Consider the following 20,230-nt stretch of genomic DNA (forward strand, 5'->3'; position numbering starts at 1 on the left):
GAGATGGGAAATTGGGGACAAGAAGGAAATTTAGTCTGGGGTTTCAGCTGGATATGGACTGGCTTGTGGTGGGAGGCTGTGACTGGCTTGGAGATGTCCCAGACCTGGGGATCGACTAGGTCAGGGGCAATGGGACGGTAGGTATCTGTTGGGTATTAGAGAGGAAAGGATCAGAGGCAGAAGGAGATGGGTGGTAGTCTTCTTGGCGTGTAGTCGGAGGGTGGCTCCTAGGAGTTGGGGAAATCTCTGCCTAGAAGGGAACTGGACAGGACGGAATGACCAGAAAAGAGTGTGTGGAAGGATGTCCCTCCAGGGCACAGGCCAGCCTAGCAGTTCGGTTTGGGAAGGAGGGTTTGCTGTCCATAACTGAGATATGGGAAGGAAACAGAGGCCCAGAGTGGGCAGGCAAGACAGAATAGGTAGCCCCCATGTCCACAAGGAAGGTTGTGGACTTACCCGCTACCTGGAGCGTTACCCTGGGCTCGGCGAGGGTGATGGGGGTCCTTGAGTCCGGGCTTCTTCAGTCTTCTGCCAACCCCAATAGTTCAAGAGAAGGGACTGCCTGGCTGGTCACGCCCCCACGTGGGGGTGCCTAGGAAGGGCCAGCCATGGGGCAGTCACTGCCCCAAAGTCCTGTCTGCTTACAGGTGGGGCACGGCCTGGAGGGGGGCCGTGGGTTGGGCACTGGTGGGCCGTGACCTTCGCATCCACATTTGAAGCAAGCCCCTGGTGTAGAGGAATGCTGGTCCCCCGAGAAGTTCTCACCTGAGTGGTCGGCCTCAGGCCCACTGCCAAGGCCTGGGTTTGGAGCGTTACCTTTTTGTGCAATGGAGCCTGCTTTAAAGGCCATTTTCACCAGATCTGGGATACGGGTCTGAGGGCTCTCCTCAGCTCGTTTGAGCTTTGGGTTAGCTGGTAAGAGGGCCTGGTGGGAGCGGGTGTGGGCACTGACAGGAGAAGAGAGAGTGAGTGGGTGGAGGAGTCCGTTGTGGGGGGAGGGGAAGTGTTTATCAGTAGAAGAGGTGGATGCAGGAATCATGGCTGCAGGAGAGGGGGAGAGGAGGGGACGGTCCTGGAGTGGGGGAGGAGGAGCTGTGGTAGCAGGAGGAGGGGGAGGGGAGGGGAGGAGGGAGGGGTAGGTGTGGGTATGGGGAAGGCGGGAAGGTGGGGTGAGAGCAGCCCGGGTGGATCTGAGAGTGTGGAAGGAGAGGTCGAAGAACAATGGAGAGGGCTTGGGGATTTTCCCTGGCAGGGAAGACTTGAGCAGGAGAACAGACAGAACAGAGGGTGGGGCGGAGCGAACCTCAAAACGCCTGAACGCGCCTCCAGACTTAAGGGACCTCTGCCCGCCTCCCTGTCTGGTGACAGAAATGTCCAATTCAGTGAGGATTTAAAATCAAAAGTTCCTTCTGGGGGCCATTGTGACCCATTGTCTAAGTCCCACTGGGGCCAGGCCACAGTGCAGTAAATGACCAGGCGGTTACGGTGTAGGTCTTGAGTGAGCCCTAACTTGGCAAAATTTGAATAGAGACATCCAAAGGACTTTTGGGGTCTAAGGAGGACTCGGTGTTTCCCAAGACCTTCCGGCACCCTCGGGGGTGGGTGGGAGCAGAAAAAGGCGTCCCAAATTCTGATGGCATTCACCTGAGGAACAGATAAGGGCTCGGGGGACGGTTGAGGCATCCCTGTAATCTGCCAGGAGCCCAAACAGATCAGAATGGCTCACACAAGAACTGGGAGTCTCCGCAGTCCCCAGGCCTTGAACGGAACAGGTGGGAGTCTATGGCACACGCGTGACTTACGGGCAGACCCCCGTGGATGGAAAGGGGCTGGAAGGTCAGGGGAAATGGGAACTTACCCCACTCTTGCCAGCCTGATGAAGGGAGAGGGAAGGAGCAGCCTAGGAATTTCCTGGTTCCTTTGAAGCGGGGATGATGGACCTCAATCCCCAGTTGTAAGGTATGGAAGACGCCCAAAAATCCCTCCCGGGTTTCGGCACAAGATGTAAGGCCAGACAGCTGCGACCAAAAGGCGGCAGATTTAAAAAGGCGGCTGAGGGAGGCTTTGTTGAGATTTTGCTCCAGGGTGGGACGCTCAGACCAGCAGAGCGGGTCTAAGGAGAAGGGTGGGGGGCTCCACTGGACTGAAATTTTTACTGGGCTTAGGGCAGGAAGAGAGGGCTTGGGACAGGAAAAGGGGTCTTTAGAGTCCCTTATCCAAATGGGGTTTGTTGGCAGAGTTGGCTAAGATCCAGGATTGGTCAGATGACCCTGCTGATTGACAGGTGGCTCCGTCGGGTGTCTGGTGTTCTTTTGAGCGCAGGTTGCTTGGTGGTGCTTGGTTCCTCAGTCACCTCCATCGACCTAACAGGATCTACTTAAGGGAGAAGAGGTACACCCTGCCATCAGGAGGCGCCTGATGTAGAAAAGCCCAGGTTGGTGTGCCAGCTTGGGAGCTCACCCATGGTTCTGGGGAGAACCTGAGCAAAACCCGGTAAACAGTTCTAGATCAAGGCCAGGGTCTTCCTTTCCATCTGGGTTCATCCCCCTTTCTTCCCACAACTTCCCTCTGGGTTTACCTTCTGGTTTTTCGCCTGTTGGACAAAGGAGCTGGTGGAGGTGTTCCCACAGGTGAGCCTCAGGGTCTCTTATATTTGAAATAGGCCTTGCTGGTGCTCAAGACTAGGTCTCCCTTACCCTCCAGGAGGTGCGCTCCCTGTGCTTAAAGAAGACTGACCATTGGTGTTTTTATTCACTATTACACTGAGTATTTTCTTGCTCAGTAAAGGAGAAGATTTGCACATATTGGCTCTCTCCTTTGTTTTTATTCATCCCTTGCCCTACAATTTTTACTCCATATTGAATTTCCCCATGTGCATTTCATTTTTCACCTCACCCCAACGTGTGTTCAGTCCCCCTTTTGGGGGATTTCTTCACACCCAGGACCTCACTGAAAGGAAGCTTGCAGAGTACCACAAAGTCCAAAGACCATGCCTGTTGTGAGGGGCAAAAGGTGCGACTTTGCAGTCCAGGGGGAGAAATAAACAATGTCTAGGCCCTTTTTAATGTTTTAGTCACTCAAATCACTCCATACAGTTTAACTCTATAGGTTCTTGATCAAGAAAATGACAAACCTTAATGCTGGGCACTGCAATAGACATAATCATTTCACAGCAAACAATTCTAGATTAATTCCAAGCACTGCAAACACAATCATGACAGGCTAACGACAGACATTCTCTCTGAATGCTAAGTTCAAGTGTCAGATCAAAAGTCTCCAGCCTTAGTCTTGAAGTCCAGCAGATGTGCACACTCAAGACTGCGGTGATCAGGTCTGGAACCAAGGCAGGCTTCTCCTGGGGTGGAGCTGATGGCTGGCTGAGGAGACCATGTCCTAGGGAGAAGTTGCGACTCACCAGGGTCAAGATGTGGCTGTAGAGTTTGAGAGCGATGAGAACTACACAGAGATTCAGGCAGATGAGAAGAGTAGGGATGTCAGTCCAAGTCCTCACCAGGCTCTCAGGCTCGTGTGTATCAGTGTCACCAGGCTGAATGTCTGTTCATTTGCTCTATTATTTATAACAAATTTTGGGGCTTTTGACCCCCCTTTTAATCCTGTCAGCAGCCGCTGGATCTCTCAGTGACATCATTTACCCTGGGGTTAAAACATCTGGTCTGGTGGTCCCCACCCTGATCTTTTCTCATTCCCTCTTATCTTTTCCCTCCCAGGGGCTTCACTCTGAGCTTGTCAGGGTGGGGGAAGTGACTTGTTTTTGTCTGAGGCCACTGGAGGGCTCCCTAGGTGTGCCTGGTGAGACTGCAGGTTTCAAACTGGAGTTTTAAAATGCAGTTGCTAAAGCTCAGGCCTCAGGCCACCTTCACAGTGCCACACGCTGGAACCCTGCCAGAGAGTCACTGTCAGTAGCTGGAGGCAAGCCGGCAAGGCTGTCCTCCACGAGAGCAGCAGCTGTGGACACTCAGAGCAGCTTAGAGCCCCAGGAGGGGCCTCGTAGCTGCCTAGGAGCTGCGGCCTGAGCTGGGTGGGGCTGGCTGTTTAGCAGGCCTGTTCTTACGGGAAGTTAAGCAGCTTTGCCTCAGAATCGAAACTTTGGAGCCTCTAGATAAAATGGCTCCCAGCCTAAAACAGTGACTCCGATGCTGATATTGATCTGCTGCCAATACTGCCCACATATCAACCCCCGTTGGGGACTTCTTGCTGTCTTAGGTCCCTGTATGTTCAGTTTCATTCGGGGACTCCTTGCATGTCCTCCCGTCCAGTTTTCTTGTCTTTTTTTGGGTACTGGGCATGGAACTCAGAGGCACTCCACCACTGAGCCACGTCCTGATGAACCCAGCCTAGTTCCATCTTAAGATTCTGAGCCATCTTGTCACAAAATCCTGAAAAGTTGATTTCTGTTTTACTATAAAATTCTGAGATTTCTAAACTTGCTTGGGATGCCTGCCCGTGCCTTGAGCTCACCCATGCCTGGCTTTGCCTGACCAGATAGCAGCCCTCCCTAAAACCTTAGTAGCACCTCAGAAGTCAGGCTCCCCGTGACCAGTAGCAGCCTCTGAATTTACTGCTTACCTTGAAATATCAGGCCACGGAGATCATTAACCTGCTGCCTGCCCTTGTATTGTGTTTGCCAGACCCTGTTAGCTCTAGGTTCCCAAGACACCCCCTTTGTAACTTTGTGCTATGTAAACCTTTTCTTCCCTGAGAGCTGGGCTGAAATTTAGGTGAGACAACCACTGGCCAGCTCTCTTTGTGTACACAATATAAGTTTGCTTTAATTTGGTTAAAATTGGAGTCAGTGGTCTTTTCTTTGCATTGCGGGTTCAAAATCCCCAGCCCTATTTTATATTTTATTTAGAGACAGGGTCTCACTGAGTTGCTTAGCGCCTTGCTTTTGTTGAGGCTGGCTTTGAACTCGCGATCCTCCTGCCTCAGCTCCCCGAGTCTCTGGAGTCACAGGAGTGCGTCACCCGCCTGGCTCCCATCTGCTTTTCCTGATCTTGTAGCAGGGTCCACTGCACCTGTGGAAGAGAGCGCCCCCTGGGTTTATTTAAAAGGGACAAGTTTTTCTTTTCCTCTTCTCCCTCTCTCCCTCCTTATCCTGGGGACAAGATTACCTAGAGTTATCTGTCCTCCACAGGGAGGAGATGTCACTGGAAGAACTAGAAAGTGACAATCTAACAGATTAACAGGTGAATGTCAACACAGCACCAGGGTGCACCATGACCCCGTCAGGGCACACCTGGAGGTAGCCTTTGAATAGCGTCTTCAAAAGCCCTGTTTTCCCTGCTGGGCAGAACCACAGCCTCTGGGCAGGAGCCCCTGAGTTTCTCCTTTGCTAGCCAAGAAATAAACTTCTTTTTCCTTTTTCTCACAACCTTATGCTTGTTGTTGGATTGGCATTTGTCACAAGAACAGAGCTATCAGTAACGATCTTGTGATTCTGAATCACACAGGCAACACCCTCTGGGATGGGCTGAGCCCTGGAGCCTGGGGCTAGATTCTGGCTTGGTCTGGGCAGAGGCTGCGGGGGACTTGCCCGGGCCCTTTCCCTGTGTTGCCGATCCACTTTTGAGCCTCTTTGGATTTTGGGTCCTTTGTCAGCCTCACGGATGGCAGTTTCTGCCCCTTCTCAGAGACCACCGCAAGGCAGCGGCCGTGCCTTCTCTGAGGAGGGTGTAAAGTTCTTGCTGAGCATCTGGGTGGTCTTCAGGGACAGCCGCTGTGTGAGGGAAAATTCCGCTTTCCGCCCCAGGGCCTTTCCGAGGAAAGCTCACCACTCCCTCACACCAACCCCACCCTTCATCACCCACTTTAGGACCTGCCGAGCTCTAATCCCTGAGCCACCCCCATAAAAGTCTCTGTCAGATCAGTCGGGGCAGGCAATGGCCAAAGGAGGCAGATTTAAAAGGGCCGCTGAACAGGCTTCATTGAGATATCACTCCCACAGAGGGGACAGGAGAAGGGTCTGAGGAGAAACCACGTGGAAGCTCGACCGGACTGGACTTTTATGGGGCTTACAGCAGGAAGGGAAGGGCTTGGGACAGGAAAAGGTGTTTCTAGGGTCCCTTGCCCCCTTGGAGTTGGTCAGGGGAGTTGGCTGAACTCCAGGATCGGCCAGGGGGTCCTGCTGATTGACAGGCGTTAGTCGGGAGATCTGGCTGATTGACAGGCATTTCAGCCAGCATCTGATTGATGTTCTTTTCTGGTGCGGGCTGCTTTGTTCTAAGTTGCCACTAAGTCGCCAAGTCGCCGCCACCGACCTAACAGTCTCCAACCCAAATTTGTATTGCCTTTGTTACCAGCTCTGACAAATAAACTCCGTCTCTCATCTCTTGTCCATCTCCTGGTTCCTCGATTTCCTTTCAGAGGGTCCTTTAACCCCTAGGTGGTGCATGGAATGCCATGTTGGGTGCCAAAATTGTTAGAAATACCAAGGTGTTGCAAGAAACCAAACACGGGCTGGAAAGTGGGTGGGCAAGGCAGAAGGGCTGCTCTGGACCTGGCCAGCAAGGGCTCCTGGGTGGGAAGTCCCCAGTTTATATCAGCAACCTGTGGCCCCACGTCCCTGGACTCTGATGGGAGGAGCTCTGGGTTGCCATCTCTGCAATTAGCTAATTTTAGAATTAGGGAAGCTCTGCAATTGGATCCGATTAAGGCTGAATACTAGATTTTTGGGGTACCAGGATTGAACTCAGGGGCACTCAACCACTGAGCCACATCCCAGCCCTATTTTGTTTTTTATTTAGAGACAGGATCTCACTGAGTTGCTTAGCGCCTCCCTGTTGCTGAGGCTGGCTTTCAACTTGCCATCCTCCTGCCGCAGCCTCCCTAGCTGCTGGGATTACGGGCGTGTGCCATTGAGCTCGGCTGAATACTAGATTTTGAAAAAGAACCACCAGACTTTCTATTTTGCACACTCAGGGCATCTCCTGTGGAAATGCCTGCCTCACCCTCCTGCGGCTGGGCCAGAGGCTGCCCAGACCCCTGTTACAGAAGATTTAAGGAGTCTTTTGATGGGGACTCATAATGACTTTGGGGGGTGGAAGGCAAAGCTGAGGGTGATGCCCTTGGAGCTGCAGGGGCTGACTGTGGCTGGCAGGGTGCAGGTAGCTGGGTTTTCCCTGCTCCCTGTGGGTCCGCTAACAATTGTGACAGACAAAGGGACATAGGACTGTCCCTACTTGCCCTATACCAGGCCCTGGGGCTATTAGGGTGGGAGTGTGGTGGTCTGGAGAGTGGGGAGGGGAGTGAGTGGGCTGAACTTGGCTGGCTGCTCAAGGGGGGCACTGGCCAGCTCAGCTGGAGCCTAGACCTAGACCACACCCAACAGGGTCAAAACCAAGCAGGCCTCCCCTCAGGCCAGGGTGCAGAGTCCATGGTGAGGCCAGTGGAGCAGGACTGAGCTTGGAGGGCCACGTGGCAGTCTCCCTGGCTGCTCCGGCCCTTTGTTGGTAGCACCCAATACAAGAAATCAGGCACATGCCCAGGTTATTCAGCAAGGCCACCTTTACTCTGCAGAGGACCACAGTCACAGGCTGAGCAGCACTGCCCCTTGCACTCACAGGCACCGCTGTGCGGGGCGGGAGGTGGGCGTGCTGGGTGCACAGCCGACCCTTGGCTAATTCTAACACTGGGGCAGGAAAGGCAGCGGGGCTGTGGTTAAAAAGGCTGCGAGTGGCTGTCACCAAGTGGCTGTCACCGAGTGGCTGTCACCGAGTGGCCGTCACCGAGTGGCTAGCTGAGCACTGTATTCTGAGAAGGGACCCAGACTTTCTGGGTCTCACACCTGCACACTCACCCCGCCTACCACCCTCACAGTCTCCCTGCCCCTCTGAAGGGTAGTGCAGCTTGGGGACCCCTGGCCAGGGGCCTGTCCTCCTAGGCACTGCACTCCCCGTGGGCAAAGATGTCCCCCTTTAGGCCACTTGCTGGGGTCAACTGCCAATAACACCCTAGCAACAACCAGCACCTCTTGGCAGGACAGTCCCTGTTCCCACTCCTCCTAGTGGGGTCTTCCTGACCGGGCAGTGGGGCTGGCCAATCTCCAACCCCAGCCAGCACACGGTTTCTGACACCACTTGGCTGTGGGGAGGGGTTCTAGGGTGGAAACGGGCTGGCCAGGTATGCAGGAGGCGTTTGAGCATCCCCTGCAGCGGTGCTCTACCCCCCAGCGGCACCCTCAGTCTCCATAAGTTGCCCCTGCCCGCCGAACTTCCGATCCTCTGGCCTCAGCCTCGGGGCGGGTGGGCTCTGAGGCTTGGTCTTGAGAAGCAGCTGCAAGAGCAGGGGTCGCGCTGCTGGGCGGGGATGGGGGAAGGTGCCACAAGCGGCCAGGTCTCATCCCTTGCTGACGGCGCGGGGCCCTTCGCACCCAGCCTCATTGTGTAGCGGAGGAGGCTCCTGGCCTCGAGGGGAGCAGGGTCTCCACTGGGAAGGCTGCCTGTGCACCGCCTGGCAGTTCAGGAAGGAAAGCTCTTGGGCCAGGGCGGCAGTCGCTGCTTTTAGTTACTGAAAGTCACTGAGTATAATTTGAAATGGAAAATAAGAATTTTAAGAGACCCTCATTTTCAAGGACCTTTGAGCTGCAGGTCAGAACAAGAGGCTGAGAATTCTTTAAGAAGCCATAGGGCCAGTTGGCACAGGCCTGTGCTCCCCAAGGTAGGGAGGCTGATCAGGAGGGTCAAGTTTGAGGGCAGCCTCCACAACTTCAAGACAATGCCTCAAAATAAAATAAAAAGAGGCTGTGAAGGGCCCCTGGGTTCCATTCTCAGCACCAATGAATTAATCAGTTAAGTAAATTAAATAAAGATAAATAAAGGGAAACCTCTGCAGTTGGCGGCAGCACGGCCCAGCAAGGAGGCTGTGGAACCCAGCGGTGGCTGGGACCGCCAGCCCAGGAGGGCTCAGGGCTCTGATGCTGGAGGCTGGAGCCCAGGCCTTGGGCAGGCCTGGTGGGCACAGCCTGCTCCAGAGACTTCCCCAGAGCCTGGAAAGCAGAGGGGCTCCCCGGCTGGAGGCCAAGGCTGCCTGGACCCTGCTCAGGGCTCTGGGCTGAAGGCAGCAGCAGGAAGCGGTCCCCAGGAGCCAGGTGGACAGGCTTGGAGACAGAGCTGGCCCACAGGGCTAGAGGGAGGGGGAGACGGGGAGTGCCTACAGCCTTTGGAATTTGGAGAGCCAGGGGACAGGCTGAAGCCAGCTGCCCCCGCAGACTCCAGGGGCAGCCACAGGAAGATTTGGACAAAGCAAACAGAACTGTGGGCAGCAGAGAGCAGGAGGAAGGCCTCCAGGGCTGACCTTCCAGCAGTTTCTCTGCCCATCAAAAAGGCCACCTCCCCTACTCCTCCCTGCAATGGGCCCAGGAAGGAAAGGGAAAGGACAGGAAGGAGGGTGTGTGCTTCTTGGTGGCTGCTGGGGGCTCACAGCAGCGTGCTGTGGCTGGGGTGCGGTTGGGGTGCATTGCGAGTGTCCCCTGGGAGTGCAGGCTTGCTCTGCAAGGCGGCACCATGAGGAGGCGGGCATCTTTGGAGCTTAGCCCAGTGGGCAGTCCCTGGGTCAGTGGAGGGTGGCTCTTGGGGAGGGTTGGTCAGAGCCTGCTTGCCCTGCCTGGAGATGCCATGCTTGCTCCAACACCCCCCCCCGCTGTCCCCATGCCCATTGTCATGAGGCCTTCAGAACTGGGCCGAGGCAGGTGCCACTCAGCCTCTTCTCTGTGTGAAGTCGCCTGCCCCAGGCGTTTCCTCACAGTGAGGCCGGACTGACCAGCAGGCAGCGGACACTCGTGCTCAGTTCTGCTGGCTCACAGTCCAAGACCACGCCACTGACAGCCTTGGTGTCTGGAGAGGGCCCCTTTCTGGTCTGTGGACATCTCATCTGGCTGTGCTCCAACATGGCAGAGCCTGAGCCCCTTGGGCCTCTCTTCTGAGAGCCTCCCACAGGGGCTCTGCCCTCCCCACCCAGTCCCCCCTCTGGTGCTCCAGGAATCTGACATTAAACCTGGGGGAGTGATAAGGCCATGCAGTCCTCCTGAATACACACCCTCTTAGGCCGAACACGCTCTTTCCCTTCCAGAGTCCGCTGAGTAGTCTCCGTCCTGAGTCTCAGGTGAGCCTGTCCATCACAGCAGGGTGGGGCCAGGCCCGATTCCTCCTGAGTCAAGCTGGTCTCGCTGGGTGGCTGGAGGTCCCACCAGGTATGTGCTTCCAAAGCCCGAGAGGGACAGGCACACACCTGCGATTCCAGTGAGTTGGGAGGCTGGGGCAGGAGGATTGCAAGTTTGAGGCCAGGGTGGGCAACTTAGTGAGACTCTGTCTCAAAATAAAATCATAAAAAGGGCTGGGGGTGTAGCTTAGTGGCAAAGCATCTTTGGGTTTAATCCCCAGTAACAACAACAGAGACCCCACAAAAGCCCCACAGCTTTTTGACTTAATGCTCCGCCCGTAGGGATAGACCCTTTTCAGGTGTCCTTTTCGAGCACCTTCAAGGATGGGCCCACCTTCCAGACCTGGTGGCAGTCGGAGTCCTCCTCAGGGGTGTCAGAGGAGACCGCCCTGACCCCCTTGCTCTGTGCTGGGTCACCGGCTGTCCCATCTCAGGCTGGAACTGTATGCCAGTGTCCCCACTGGCTTGGGGAGTCGGGGATGGCTCTGCCTGTGTGGCTCGGCTCCTGGGTTCTGTCACGGCCTGCCCATCGTGGGTCTCCGTCTGGGCTCACAGCTTGCAGTCCAGGTGGTGGCCATGTGCGCACAGAGCTGAGGAAGGCGTGTGGGTGGAGGGCCACGTGAGGGGGACCGGGCAGCAGCCCTCCTTGGGCCCACTGTCCTCCAGGCCTGTGATGGCAGGGGCAGGCCAATGTCTCCAGTGCCCTTGGGGTCACTCTGCACCCTCTCAGGGCAGATCAGCCTCCATCTCCTGAAGTAAGGGTCACACCACATGCTCCTCCTCTCTGACTCCCTCTCGCCCCTCTGGGAGTAGGCTGAGAACTTTCCCAATGTTTTCGTCACACACCTTTAACTCCCTCCTTCTCTGTTCCACGAGGAGCATTCGGCAGCTCCGAGCCCCACCCTCAGCACGTGCAGGGAAATGTCTCTCTGCCCCCAGGTCCTGCTGCCGTGAAGCCCTGGGCAGGGCGGTGGGGTCAGTGCCTGCCCGTCTGTAACAAGGCCAGGCCTTCCTCTGTCCATCACGTTCCTCACTGCCGTCTGAGACCCACCAGAGTGGCCTCACTGCCCACATTTCCCAAGGACTCGGGTGGCCTGCCGCAGGCTGAGGCTCCCTGCACGCCTCGTCTTCCTGGGCGCCCACGAGGGGGCCGAGGTGCTGTGTGGGCTGCCGGCCTTCTCCTGTGCCCGCTCTGGGCTTCCTTTAGGGGCTGGCTTTAGCAGGGCTCTGTCGGTCAGTTTGGAAGGGGCCCCCTCATGTCTGATCACCTGCTGATCTGATGAGTCCCTTCTCCCCCAGGAGCCCCAGGTGCCGTCTGGTCGCCCTGGTCTGCCTTCGGGAAGGCTCCTGATGGGTCCGTGTAGCCAGAGTCCTCTCGTTCCTGGTGTTTCCCGGTCGTTGTACCCGTCAGCTTCTCGTTGCTGTGACCACAGTGCCTGACAAGGACAACGGAGAGGAGGAAATGTTCATTTTGTCTCATGGTTTCCAAGGTTCGGTCTGTCGTCAGCCAACTCCATTGCTCTGGGTCCAAGGTGAGAATGTCCTAGCAGAGGCACATGGCCCAGGAGAGCTGCTCTGCTCTTGGCAGCCAGAAAGGAGGGAGAGGGGGATGGGGCAGGCCAAGGGGACAAGATGTAGTCCCCAAGGGCATGACTCCAGTGACCCACTTCCTGCAGCCACACGCCTGCCTGCACCGACCATCTAGAAGCCCATTCGAATCATTAATCCATCGAGTGGGCGAGTCATCCGATTAGGTCAGAGCGGGGATCCTGTCACTTCACCTCTGAAGGTCCCTGCACTGTCTCACACATGAGCTCTAGTGGACACCTCATGTCCACACCATGGTGGTCACTTTCCACCCATTGACTCCTCCTGCCCTGGACTGTACATCCCCCTTGTCCACGCAGTACTGAGGGCTGAGACCAATCTCCTCTCCACCACAAAACCTGGTGGCAGTGGTCCCCAGACCTGCCATGCCCCGAAGAGTCCACCCTGTGTTACTTTAGTGAGTACCATCGACTCTTCTTTTCCTCCCACCCCGGCCTCCGCTTCTCTCTAGACCCGAGTCTGAGCCCAGGGGTGCTCAACCACTAAGACCCACCCCAGCCCTCTTTATTTTTCACTTTGAGACAGGGTCCTGCTAAGTTGCTGAGGCTGGCCTTGGATGGGCCGTCCTCCTGCCTCAGCCTCCAAGGTGCCACGGCACCTGGCTTTTTCCTTAGCGGAGGTGTGTGTGTGGTGATGCGGGCTTTCTCCAGCACGCACCTCTGAACTCCTCGGGTCTCTACCCTCCACTCAGCTCCAAGACTACCTCCACATTTCACGTGTTTGGTCCAGCCGGTCTCTCCCAGTGCCAGTTCTCTGAACCTAAACGGGCAGCTCAGAAACAACAGAACTTCCTGTCCAGGGTTCCGGAGGCTCGAGCCTAAGACCAAGGCACAGCAGATTTCGAGCCTGGTCTCCCCAGTGTGCTCACTGTGGATGGGGCAGGGAGCTCACTGGGCCTGTGTCTGAGGCACTTAGGAAGGGTCCATCCTCCCGCCCTAGGACCTCCCAAAGGCCCTCCTGGTAGCATTGTGCTAGGGTGGAGGCAGCGATGTGAGTCTGGGGCAGACAGACCACAAAGGGCAGGGGAGGGGTTCAGTTGGGGTGATGCCACCTCCAAGACGGGGACCAGCTGCAGATGTGCTGGGACGAGTCTCAGGCCTTGGGATACCTGACCCTGTGACCCAGGTCAGAGACCAGTGCCTGCCCAGCACACGGATGACCACATCTGAGCCTCTGCTGCTGCATGCCTGCTTCCTGCAGGAGGCTGTGGGCGCGATAAGTGTCCACCAGAGGCTCATTTGGTGGCTGGTCCCAGCTGTGGTGCTGTTGGGAGGGGTGAGACCTTGAGAAGGTGGGGCCTCAGGAGGAGGTGAGGGCTTTGGGGACCTGGCCCTTCCTGGGTCTTTGTGTCCCAGCTGCCATGAGGGACTCAGGCCTCCTCTGCCCCACAGAAGCAGGGTCAGATGCCGTGGACTGACCCGCTGCATCCTTTTCCCGGTGAGCTGTGACCTCAGGTACTTGTCACAGCAGTGGACAGCTGACTCTCATGCCTTTAACCTGCAGTCGGCTGAGCCCTAGCAAGTGTGTTCTGGACCTTGGAAGGAAGGTATTTGCATGGTGACTGGTGCGTGTAGCCCTGCCTGCGTGTGCAGAGCCCTGGTTTCTATCCTGTCAGTGTGACCTCATGTTGTTCTATTTCTCATTTTAAACACCAAATCCAAAGCCACTGTGCTTTCCAGATCCAATTAGGAAAGCGATGCCCAGCCCATGGGATGTTCGTGTGTGAGATGACAGATGGGGCTTTCTGCAAGGAATGGGCTTCATCTGTGATGAAAATAAAGTTGAGAATCAAATGATCGATTGAAGGGAACTCGGTGAGAGCCATAGCAAAGGGCCCTTCCACAGAGGGCCCTGGGGACCCCTGCCACTGAGGGCCTGGGGACCCCTGCCCTGGGGACCCCTGCCACTGAGGGCCTGGGGACCCCTGCCACAGAGGGCCCTGGGGACCCCTGCCACTGAGGGCCTGGGGACCCCTGCCCTGAGGGCCTGGGGACCCCTGCCCTGAGGGCCTGGGGACCCCTGCCACTGAGGGCCTGGGGACCACTGCCACTGAGGCTGTGGGGACCCCTCTGAGTTGTCCATTGCACTTCCAGGCTGTGCATGTTGGCACGTGTCCATGCGAGTGCCCAAGGGTGTGTGTGTGTGTGTGTGTGTGTGTGTGTGTGTGTGAGAGAGAGAGAGAGAGAGAGAGAGAAGAGAGAGAGAGAGAGAATAGCTGCTGGGTCCCGGGGCTATCTGAGGAGGTCCTGTAAGGAGGACTGAGCCGACCCCCTCCTGGAAAGCTCAGGCCCAGGTGGACGCAGGCCTGGGGCCCACTCCAGGACAGCAGGTGCTGTGCGTGGCAGGGCTTTGAACGAGGTTGTGCATGGGGTGAGGGGTCGGCTGTGGAGGCTGCAGGCAAGGACAGGAGAGGACAGGGTGTGGTCTGTACTGGGCGCCGCCTGGGGCCCAGGTCAGGTGGGCAGCAGACGTCTGCCATGTGAGTGGATGAGTGACGGCCATGCCTCGGACAGCCAGGCAAGCAGTGTGCCACAGCTGGTTGACTGCAGGGTGGCTGGAGGGCCTGTGAGGGCCTGTCCCACGTCATCACGTCCCCTCAGTCCTAAGTCATTACTTGCTGTTCATTCATTCATTTCCCAGAATCTCACTGGGTCAGGAGAAACCAGACAGAGCAGCCCACAGCCTGGAAAGAGAGGGCAGCTGGGCCCGTCCTGTCTGCAGGTGTGGTGTCCCTCCCTGTCTGACCCTGGGCTTCTCTGCTCACACCATGTCGTGATGGGCTCAGGAAGGGGGATCCCCACCCCACCTGCCCCTGGAGGTCAGCTGAGGTTCTGCACGGGGCTCTGTAAAAAATACAGATCAAAACCAAGCAAAAGCTGGATTTTCCTGTGCATGAAAGGAAAGTGGCGGCCTTCCTTCCCGAGACCCACCTCCCCGCTGGTGGGTGGGGGCCGTCAAGGGCTCAGGATGCCTGATGTTCTCGCAGCCCAGACCATTCTGCCAGGCCCTGAGCTCGCTGAAGTGCAGGCCCAGGGTGGACAGGCCCCTGAGCTGAGGCCTGGCTTCCCTAGGGCGGGGGCCCGGCTGCAGGCGGCACACCAACCGAGCCGTAAGACCGTCGGTGGCCCACAGGCTGCCGCAGCCACCCGGGAGCTGAGGCACGAGGACCACCAGCTTGAGGCTGGCCTCAGAAAACTACTGAGAACTTGGCTCAAAATTAAAAAAAAAAAAAAGAATAAGAATAAAGAGAGGAACTGGGTGTGTGGCTCTGTGTCGGAGTGCCCTGGTTGGTCCCCAGCACCAGGAAAAGAACCACCCCACAGGGGAGGCTTCTTCTCCCTTTGAACAAAGGCATCCCACACAGAGGTCCCAACCACCAGGCGGATCCAGGGCAGGCAGCGCGGCCTCGGAGGCCTCCTGCTCCAGGTCCTGCTGCGGGAACCTCAACAAAGACAGCCGCTGAGCCTCCCAGGTGTCTCCTAGCCGATGGCCGTGGGCCCATCTTGTCCTGCTCTAACGCTCGTTCAAGACTCAAACTGTCTCCTTCCCCTGGTTTTGTGGGGGCTGTTCCTGGGCTGCAGGAGACTTCATCTTGACTCCATCTCCCAGCAGAGCTGTTGGCTGCCAGCCCTGAGAAGAGCTACTCAGGGGCTGCCCCACCCGCCGCCCAGACCCTTCAGACTCCTCTGCTCCTGTCGGGACCCTGTCCCCAGGTCCCCACAGCCAGGCCTGCTTTCTCTTCCCTCAGCTGAGCCTGCAGCCCCTGCGGTGGAAACTTCCCCTGGTCTGGGGGCCCTCTCCCTGGCCCCCACGCCTTCCTCCTGGAAGGCCCAGAGGCCCCGGCAGTGACTCACTGGGGAAGGGAAGTGGCCTTGGAGGGGTCTGGCGGAGGCCCAGCTGGGCTGAGCTCCACACTGTTTCCAGAAAGCCCCTCTCCCCTCCCACAGAGACTGCCTCTCCTTTTTCTAGGAAGCCCCTCCCGCAGCCTGGGCCAGTGGGCTCCCATGGGGAGGTGGGAGGGCAGGGTCCTGCCAGAGCCTCTGGTCTGGGGGGGCTGGGGCAGCCCCTCCCACCACCCTTGCCCTGGACTGGCTCCACAGAACGTCCAGAGGCAGCCCGTCTGCCATCCCTGCCCCCACCCACCCTGGGCCTTTGGCCAGACACTGGAAAGAGAGGGCAGCCTCTGGACCCCTGCCTTTCCTTGCCCTGCCAGGGCTGGCCTCCAAGCCCAGGGTGGGAGGGGAGTCAGCAGGGGAGGTTTCGGAGACTCAGGGCCCCAGGGCACAAAAGAGCACTTCTAGGGCAAACCCGACTGCAGGGTGGCCAGGGCTGCACACTGCACCACCAGGTTTCAGGCCCCAGGCCCCTTCTTGCCACTGTGCACACCACACACTCACCCAATCCTCAACCAAACCCACACTCACAGTCACTCCTGTGCACACTCACACCCACTCCTCTTGCACACCACACCCAGTCCTCTTGCACACCACACTCACTCCACTTGTATACCAACCCCCAATCCTCTTGCACAACCACACCCAATCCTCTTGCATACTCTCACCCACTCCTCTTGCACACCCACAACCATTCCTCATGCACACCCACACTCACTCACCAAGCACACCCATGCCCACTCCTCATGCCCACTCTCACCCACTCCTTGTGCACACCACACCCACTCTGGGTTGGGCCCAGAGGCAAGCCAGGCCACCAGCTGCCATGGGGACAGGGACTGGTGCTAACTAGCAGCGCTGGTCCCTGGTTGTACCACAGTACTGGTGTGGCAGAACTGGAATCCAGGGGGATGGAGTTCATTTTGCCTCAAGTTCACCCACATTTCTGAGGCCCCTGCTGAGTGGCAGGTGGCCTGAGAACCCCTCAAGTGGGTGTGTCATAGTACACTGTGGGAGCTGCAGTGGCAGTGGGCTGGGTTCAGGGCTTCCCGGGTGCAGAGCCCAGGAGCCCAGGAGCCCAGCATCCAACTCGCAGACAGGTGGGTGAACCATGGAAGGCTCCTGGTCCAGCACACTGAGGACGATGCTTAATCTGGGGCTCTTTTTTTTTTCTTGCTATACATCATACATTTATTAGTGAATATCCCTCTGAAATCAGCAACAATATCAAAAAAAATAATGATTGCACTACTTGGTCAAGCAGAACTAGCAACTTTCATTAAAAAAAAAGTACAAATCTGTTAAAAATTTCAATCAGTATACACTTATATATATAATACAACATACTAGTTATGTTAAATGCTACAAACCAATGTGAATCCAATGGAATGGAAAAAACCACACATTTAATCTTTAAGAACCATTTTTTTCTCTCTATATTAGCATTTTCTCAAATACATACATGGGAAAAATGAGGTAACTGTAAAATGTGCAAGGAACAGGGCCCCTGAAATCATATATATATAAATGTTACTCTGTCTATATAAAACCTTTCTAACACAGAACACAGGCGCTGGGCCCAGCCAGGACTGGGGGAAGGTACCCACTGTCATGCCTAGGCCAGAAGTTGGTAAATAAAAGGGTAAACAATGACAAGCCCCCACCACAGGAAATCATTGGTAACATGGCATCTATAACAAGGTCGGCAAATCACAAACATCCCAAATAATTGTTTCATAAATCTTTTTTTATGATGATTAAAAAAAAATGTTTGTTTCCCCCCCAGTAGCTGCTGTTGGAATCATTGTTGCAGCCAACACATAGTCCGTGAGCCTGTTTCCGCCTGCCCCAGGAATGGTAAGGGTTTGGAAAACCTTTTGTTGGGGTGGGAAGGGAGGGGGGTTTTGGAAAGGGTGGTTCTTTGTGTAAAACACGTGGGTTTTCAACACTGCTATAAATATAGAAACGTCACCTGGAGTTATATACAGTAGGACTTTGGGTTCTCCATGGGGGTAGGACCAGGCTGAAGGTCCCCTGGCAGGCTGGGCGGGTGGGAGGCGGGGAGCCAGGGCGGCTGCGGGGAGAACCAGGGTGGTTGGAGCATCCCCGAGGCAGCAGGCGCAGAGGGCTGCCTGCTAGGATGTGCCGGCCCCACACGCGGTTCGTTCAGGGCAGCCACCCCAGCTGAGGGTAAGAGAGGAAAGAACAGGATCAGAGAAGGAAGGTGGGGAGCTCAGCCAGACCCTACAGGGGCTTCCTCCAGACCTTGGAGGGCAGGGATCAGGCTTAATCTGGGGCTCTTAAAACGGGGAGGGTGGAACCCTTACGATGTGAGCCATGGGCAGTGCAGGGGCCATGAAGGGCAGGGTGAGGTGGAGGCCCTCCCGGCTGGAAATAACCAGGAGATGGGCAGGAGGTGCTGCCCAGCCTCCCAGATGGGGACATCCAACTCCATCTGTGTGGAGCTAGTGGAGCCCAGCGCCGGTGCCCCCTCTGGACGCTGGTCAGCACCATCTAGTCACGAACATGCTGGCGTGTGGGAGCCACAGAAGCAAAGAACCAAGCTATTGCTGCGACTTCTGTGCCGGTGTGAACTGATCTCAAGACTCCATCAGCGTGGGCATTGGCAGACTCGCTGGGGGCTGCTTAGTGGGGTTCTTCTGGGGAAGCTGGCCCAGGTCAGTGGAGGACAGGGCAGTGCCAGGCAGTCTTGGAGCAGAGGCACCTCTGAGCCGAGCACTGTAGGACTGGGTCCCATGGAAAGGCCGCTTCTGCAGGCCAAAGCCCAAACTGGGAACTGATCATCGAGAACTCGTGGATCTTAACATTGAAATAGAGGGACATCTCTTTATGTAGAGAAAATATTCCTGAGTATCAGATAGAGATATTTAAACTTATCAACATTGAGAAGTGCCACATGAGACACTGGGTGGCATGTGAGTGTGTGCATATCTGTGCATCGTGTGCACGTATGTGTAAATCTGCACACGTGAGGAAGTAGGAGGGGGCTGGAAGCTGCATTTCTGGGTGGGGCTCAGCAGGTGCCTGTTATTCTCCTACCCTGTTGGCCAAGGGCCTGCCCCTACCTGGGGGAGAGGCCTGGTGACCTCCCTGGGGGTCTGTTCCCTCTCTTCACACCAGCTTGCTGTGGAAGGATGGAGTGTGTATTTGCTGTGTCTGCCACACTACGCATGAAGGCTTGGTCCAGGTCAGTCACCTTGGCTAGGGATGTAGCTCAGTTGGTAGAGTGCTTGCCTCACACAAGGCCCTGGGGACAGTCACCTCTGCCAGGCGGGTGCAGTGACTCAGTTTATAATCCCAGAGACTTGGGAGGCTGAAACAGGAGGATGGTGAGTTCAAAGCCAGCCTCAGCAACGGTGAGGTGCTAAGCAACTCAGTGAGACTCTGTCTCTAAATAAAATACAAAATAGGGCTGGGAATGTGGCTCATTGATTGTATGCCCCTGAGTTCAATCCCCAGTACCACTCTTCACCCTAAAAACATCAGTCACCTCCACACCCTCAGTGATCAGATGGGGAGAGAGACCCCTTGCAGCAAAGCAAGGTCCTGGTCTTGTCACTGAGGTGGTGGTGTTCGGGTCTGCACAGGACTTGCACAAAGGGATGGCGGGGTCTGCCCCGAGGGCCGAGGCCGATTCCTGTTTGTTTAATGGCACAGGGGAGCTCGGCGTTCATGGGTGCAGGGCCTGCAGTGTGAAGGGAGCACAGCTGCAGGGGCTGGGCACACCCTGGGTGAACTCCGACCCCTCTTTGGACCACAGGCAGCACCCAGCACAGTCCCAGGCTGTGGAAATCCTAGCTACACTGTGCTGCCCGGGAGCGAGGGCAAGGAAGAGCACCTGCGTGTGTTGGGTGAAGATGAATTTCCCCCAGACATCTTCCACTTGAGACTGGTTGCCCGCCCCGGGAGCCTGTGGATGGGAGCGCCTACTGGGTTAATCAGACACGAAGTTGGGAGCAACGCCCCGTGAGAATGTCACCACAGCCCACGAGAAGACCACGCCTCGGCTGTGGGACGCATGTGCAGCCTGGCCCTCACCATCTGTGGTGTCTGGAATAAGGCGAGCCCCTCTGAGAACTGTGTGAAGACCCCTCTTTGGTGAGGTGCGGAACAGGCTGGGCACCAGGGCAGCCCAGCAGGGTGAGCTCCCACCACATTTCTTAGGCCCCAGCCCGCCTGCGCCAACTCAGCCTCCACTGCCTGCACTGGGGCCCAGAGGTCTGCACAGCCTGTCGGTGAGTCCTGCCGACGTGCCGACCAAGACTGCCCTCTTGCATGGGATCCCCACAGATGGCTGCCGTCTGCCAAGGAGAGTGGGAGGGCCAGGCAGGTCCTGAGCCCCGGGAGGACCTCCGTCCTGGATCAGCAGCTGTGAGCAGGTGGGGTCTGTGGGTCTGCCGGTCACAGTGCCCCTGGGTCAGCAGCTGCCTCCACAAGGGACCAGTGCTTTGGCCGCCCTGGACCCCTGGAGGGGCCACTTCTCACCGAGGCATTTCAGGGCACTCTTGGGTAGCGGAACCCACGACTGTGGC

The 20,230-nt window shown here is 56.7% G+C and overlaps 1 long non-coding RNA gene across 2 annotated transcripts; it reads right to left on the minus strand.

The window, feature by feature from the left end:
• Positions 1 to 1,711: 1,711 nt before the first annotated feature.
• On the minus strand, positions 1,712 to 3,753 carry LOC131424350 (uncharacterized). 2 transcript variants are annotated; one of them, XR_009227207.1, is made up of 3 exons: positions 3,416 to 3,753; positions 2,579 to 2,715; positions 1,712 to 2,373 (listed from the first exon to the last, which is right to left on the minus strand). It is a non-coding gene; the product is annotated as an uncharacterized LOC131424350 (long non-coding RNA). The 2 variants fall into 2 exon arrangements; XR_009227206.1 differs by having other exon boundaries at positions 1,712 to 2,376.
• Between the last annotated feature and the right edge of the window lie 16,477 nt (positions 3,754 to 20,230).

Source organism: Marmota monax, unplaced genomic scaffold (assembly GCF_021218885.2).
Source record: "Marmota monax isolate L192 unplaced genomic scaffold, Marmota_monax_Labrador192_F-V1.1 WCK01_AAM20220418_F8-fsc00073, whole genome shotgun sequence".
Taxonomy (NCBI): Eukaryota; Metazoa; Chordata; class Mammalia; order Rodentia; family Sciuridae; genus Marmota; species Marmota monax.